The following is a 5,968-nucleotide window of genomic DNA, read 5'->3' as shown; positions in this document are numbered from 1 at the left end:
AAAATGAATAAAAACAACCTGGAATACATCTGATATCCAAAATGAATAAATATGTCTCGATAAGAAACAACTAAAAATCATAGTCGATAAGAAACAACTGAAAATCGTACTAAGGCACACTTTATTTACACTATACAATAAACTCTAAGGTCTGAACAAAAATATAAAACTACATTGGAGCCTCTAATAAATATCATGTGATGGCGACAATGTAAGAACTCCGTCTTCCTGTGACTCTCTAGTACTCTAAATAACCTGAAAGAATATTAGATGAAAAAGAGTAACAACATGAGCGTCAGAGCGCTATAGCAAGATCACCTCCATCCGCGCCAAGGGGTAGGGCTGCTAGATGGAGTGGAGACTCTATCTATTAAGCATAGTCTACCTAGATCATTTTTCCCGTATCTAATACAATTAATATTTAGACACATACAATACAAGATGTAGTACGCCGAGCAAAATAACCCAAACAAGGAAACCCTCATATATATACCATATGTCCTGAATTGTAAATATCTAAACATTAATAACGAACTAAAAATAAACAATCTAAATAAAATAAAAAATTAGAAATCTACAGCACGAGACTGGTACGCCGAGCGAAATAATCCAAACAAGGAAACCCTTATGTATATACCATATGTCTCAAATTGTGAATCGCTAATTATTGATCCCAACTAAGAAAATAAAGAAAAACAGTAAAAGAAAGTAAAGACATTAACATATCGTATTCATAATATCTTTCACTATCACTAAAAAGATAGAATGAATACCGGCACAAATCCCATGTACTTTTAAATGCAAAGTACTCTAGGTCATATATTTCAGCAGTGAGTCAAAAATATAACTGGCATCCGCCAACAACTTGGGCTATCATTTAACTATCTTAATGCAACTCTGTGTAAGATTTTGATTCATCGCATCATCATGCGGGACAGACTACTCGGTCGTTATCCTAATAGTGTACATGGCTCATTAGTCTCATCGCATCTCTGTACGTAACACGAGTGCGAGACGGACTACCAAGTAGGCATCCTAGAAATACGACTCACATGCCTCATCACACCCTAGTGTGGGATGGACAGCTAGATAAAATATACTAAACCTAACTTAATGGCTTGTAATAATGGAATATCAAGGCACTACCCCCGTACTACTGAACTGAGCTCATCAACGATATCCAGAAGATGTGTGTATAATATGTACTAAACTCTTTCTCAAAGTAATCGGGTCAAAACCCATCATAATTCCTTTCACTATACCCATGTGTGTGCTACTACACTATTTGTGAATTTACGTATAAAGAAGTTTGGCTCGAAACCCGCAAACATATCTCAAACAGATGCAAAACAAAAATTCAGGCAACAACCTTAATAGTCGACTACTAGGCTTAGTAGTTGACTACACCGAGTCCATCCAGAATCTGTAATAATATATATCAGTATCAGTAGTCGACTATTAAGAATATTAATCAACTACTCTGCAAACACATAGTTTCTGTTATACTCAACTGGCACAAGTAGCCAACTACTAAGCTTAGTAGTCGACTGCTCTGTCAAGGCACGCATTTCTTTCGTGCACAAACAGTGCTTATGTCAATTGTACATACGGTGATGTTAAAACAAGATTTTATACTTAGTATATGTAACAGGAATTATCTGAATCATCAAATTAAATTATTAAATCTTTCAAATTAGGGTTTAACATCCTACTTAAGCAATTTCTTTAATTATCTCATATGTAAACAATGTGATTATCAATACATGATAGAAACTACTCATGAATAGAGGTAAATCATTTAAATATGTTTATCTTACTTAGGTATCATAAACTTAGGGTTTAAGCATGATTAATTAATATAAAAACTTAAAGAAACCTTCACGTAATATATCAATTATTTTAAATCAGCATATCTATAGTTTTTTGTAGAACATATCATTAGTAAATTAAGCATATCTTTATCTAGACAAACCCTCTTTAAGAATAGTTTTCTGTGTTAGAAAATAGATCCACATAGCTATCATTTGGCACTGGTTCAGTTCAGCTTAGAATTTATATGATATCTCAATTTTCCAGTTAAAGGTTACATATGTTGTAGACGGTAAAAAATACCTCTAATAAGCCTACAGGAAATTCGCCCACAAGAAGTCACCTGCCTAAGCCATATGGTCGTCAAACGTGCTCGGTTCCAGATTCGCCTAAATAACCGACTCGCTTGCACAAGTTGAGATCAGTTGGAATAGCGGAAGTTCGCCTTTCACGCGACTCGCCTGCCCGAGTCCAAAGTCGAATCCGCCTGCAAACCTCCAGAATGTCAGTACAGCTGGGTATCCGCTACCCCACGTACGGAGATAGGCTTTCCCACCTCTCTCTCGACCTGAAGAGAGAGGGCACAGTACTCCAAGACCGCCAAGCGGCCGCTCACAGTACTTGCAGTGCGAGGGACTGGACAAGTGTCGAGTTGACCTGAATGGTTATAAATGCGACTCACATCGGCTATCTAAGTCGGGAGACGAATCCGCCGGCGTTCGGCGAACTGTCCGGCTATCTAAGTCGGGAGACGAATCCGCCGGCGTTCGGCGAACTGTCCAAACCCACTTGAGTACCAGGAACACGCTTTCCCGCCTCTCCTGACCTGAAGAGAGAAGGCACGGTACTCCAGGCCCGCCGAACAGTCGCCTACAGTACAAGTGAGCAGACAGGTGTCAAAACAGCCTGCACCCTCATAAATGCGGCTCACCTCAGTTGTCCAAGAGAGGTGACGAAAGCCGCCGGCGCTCGGTGGTTGGTCAGAGTCACGCAAGCATCTGACAGCCGTTGTCACGCATACGAGGAGGGGCTTTCCCACTCCTACGTAGCGTGATGCAGAACGCAGCTCTTCGAATGACCACTGACGGTATGAATGAACAGCAAGACATCTCTGGACAATGTATGATCACATCCCATAATTCAAGGAGTAGTCAAGTTGTCCTTCTTCCATTTAAAAGCCCCTTCCAGCACACTGGAGGGGAGGTCGCAAAACTTGGAGAAAAAGAGTTGAGACCAAGCTCTCTGCATAATCTTTGCATTGCAGCACCACTGTCTAGTTCCGAGCTCCGATCGCCGGCGAACTAAGCAGACCCGAACTCCATCGATTCGAGCTTCTACTGCGAACTGAAGCTCTCCAGCAACTTCGATCGAACGGTCCAAGGGAAGCAGACTCGACACGAGCATCGAGCGAAGCGTCCTATAGCCACCTAAAGTCCCCACACAAAACAAAGAGAGCATTCCCTCTGCTTCTGTTTAACCATTTGATTATTAGTTTATAATAAGCTTTCTTATTAATACAAACGATTACTCCCTGTTTTCAGGAAATCAAATTTACACCATACAGAAGATGGCGACCACAGTAGGAGCTGTTTCGTCGAACGAAATGGTGGTGGCTCAATTTGATGAAGTTGCTATCGGGACGACTGTAGAGTCCCTAGAGATTGAGTTCGACCAGGCCAAGTACGAAGAGTACTTGTCTTCCTCATCCTCTGGTGACGATGTGTCTCGCAAACGCCACAGAGTCGTGCGCCAAAGCCGACCTCAGACGGTCAAAGCTTCCGCACCTGAAGGTTCCACCCGAGTCTCGTCGGAGGAGCCCACTCCCTCGCAATCGATCAAGGCCAAGCCAGAGATCGAGCGCAAGAGGCAAGGGTCTGCCAAATGGATCGCCAAACGGTCTACGCAGACACCTGCCTCGGAGGAAATGCCGGTTCACTCCGGCACAAATTGCACTGCCACAGCCCGCGGTGACGCTCTCCTCGCTGGGAGAGCTAGCCAGCAGCAGCGGCAAACGCTCGTCAGACAGGAGGTCCAAACCTCCGTTTCTCACGACGGCCTGAACCATCATACAGGCCCGAGAAACACTAGACGGGAAGGCAAACTGCCCGACGTCGGAAGGCCCTCCAAATCAGGAGCGCCAACCGAGGACAACAGAGCCATCCGCTCAGGAGGACTTCGCTTCTCAGGTCATATCCCTGATGCGAATAACCCACTCTCAGCAAGTGAGCCTACCCGAGTAGGCGAATCTTCGAAGGCTGGCGAGCCTCGCCATAACCATCTGGCGGATAAACGTAAAGGAAAGGAAATAGGCGGTTCCTCCCGAACTTATATATTCATTTCCTTTCATGCATATATCTTTTTTTTGTAAATTGTTTGTCATCATCAAAAAGGGGGAGATTGTTGGCCTTCTTGTTTTGATGATGTTTAACAAACAATTTATTACTAATGTTGTTTGTCTAGTGTTTGTGCATTCCTATGTTTTGTAGACAAACAACGTAGTTGGAGGATGGATGGAATAGAGCTTCAACGATGATATCCAATGGAGGTTGGCGGGATGTCGGTGAAGCCTTGCTATTCAAAGTTCAAGATCCAAGTTAAAGCTTCATCCGCGAGATTACCTAGAAGAGCTTATTGAAGATCAAGATCTAGCTGGGGTAATTTAGTTTAGGATTTATATTATGTGTGTTTAATACGTTAAGCTCAATATCTATACACACACATTTTATTGGTTTCTTCGTATATATATATAGTTATATATATATATATATATATATATACACATAAGTTTTAGTTTCTATGCATATATATATAGTTATATATATACATACATGTGTTTTGAGTTTTTATGATTATATATATGAAATTATACATTTCATATTTTCTATTGTGTTTTTAAAAACATTGCATAGAATATGCAATTTTGTGAAAATATTGTTTTATTAGTTTATAGACTTCAATATCAGTTTATACATGTTTTACTAAGTCTATAAAATCATTTTGTAAAGTTTTAAAAGTTGGTTTAGGTCAAAACATCAAACTCATTGTAGCATGTTTATTATCATGTCTACAATCATTCCCCAAAGTTTTACATTTTTTGGAATTTATTTGATATTTTTAAACAACATTTTAAAATCAGGTTTTTGAGTGTCAGTTTTCGGTCGACCGCACCGGTCGACCGATCATTTGTTCATCTCTTACCATGCGACAGAGAGTCTGTCGGTCAACCGGTCCGGTCGACCGAACGCTCCATCAGTCGACCGCACCGGTCGACCGACAATGGTCCAGAGTCATTCTTCGTGTTTTTGCTCTCTGTCGGTCGACCGACGAAATTTCCGGTCGACCGACTATATGACCGTTGCTTTTTTCAACGGCTATTTTCTGAGCGTTTGCTGGGGCTGTTTTGTCTTTTTGCTTGGGGTTTTTGCTGAGTTTTGAGAGGGTATAAATACCCAATTGCTGATCTCTTTTCAAGTAATGAAGAAGAGTTTTAAACAAAGTTTTTAAACAAGGGTTTAGAGTTTACTGTTTGTTTTTAAGATTGGGTTTCTGTTTACAAAGGAGGAAGTTTCCACTGCAGATTGAGGGATTCATTCTCAATCCTCTTCATCCTCTTCTTTGTGTTTATAGAGAAGTTTTCTAACTCTTTTCTCTAGCAATTTCATTATTGATTTTCATATTCTTGTTATTGCTAGTTTGCTAATTGAGTTAGATTTTATTTTACTCATTGTTACACACACCCACATTGAGCTTATTGTATCTTTCATACATAGTATAGTTGGGTGGTGAGAGATTGTAACTTTGAGTTGTGCTTATTTGAGTTCTCATCTATTGTAGAGAACAAATTTATATTTGTTACATTGAGTGTGTTGTGAAGTTTTCGGTGAACTAGAAAACCGTATTGTGAGGGTGGAGTGTAGCCACATTGTGAGAGTGTGAGTGGAGATCTCATCGAGGTGAGGAGCGGAGACGTAGGTCGTGGGGACTGAACTCCGTGTGAGAAGTTGTGAGGTGTAAATGTTGTTCGGATGAACGTAGAAAACCCGGTTGAGATAGTGGAGATCTCCTCGAGGTGAGGAGCGGAGACGTAGGTCGTGGGGACCGAACTCCGTAATCATATTGTTTGTTTGTGATTGCATTGGCGCACTTACTTTTATGTTCA

This window comes from Asparagus officinalis, chromosome 4, assembly GCF_001876935.1.
Source record: "Asparagus officinalis chromosome 4, Aspof.V1, whole genome shotgun sequence".
Lineage (NCBI taxonomy): Eukaryota > Viridiplantae > Streptophyta > Magnoliopsida > Asparagales > Asparagaceae > Asparagus > Asparagus officinalis.
The sequence above is the reverse complement of the archived record's forward strand: the minus strand, read 5'-3'. Positions refer to the sequence as shown.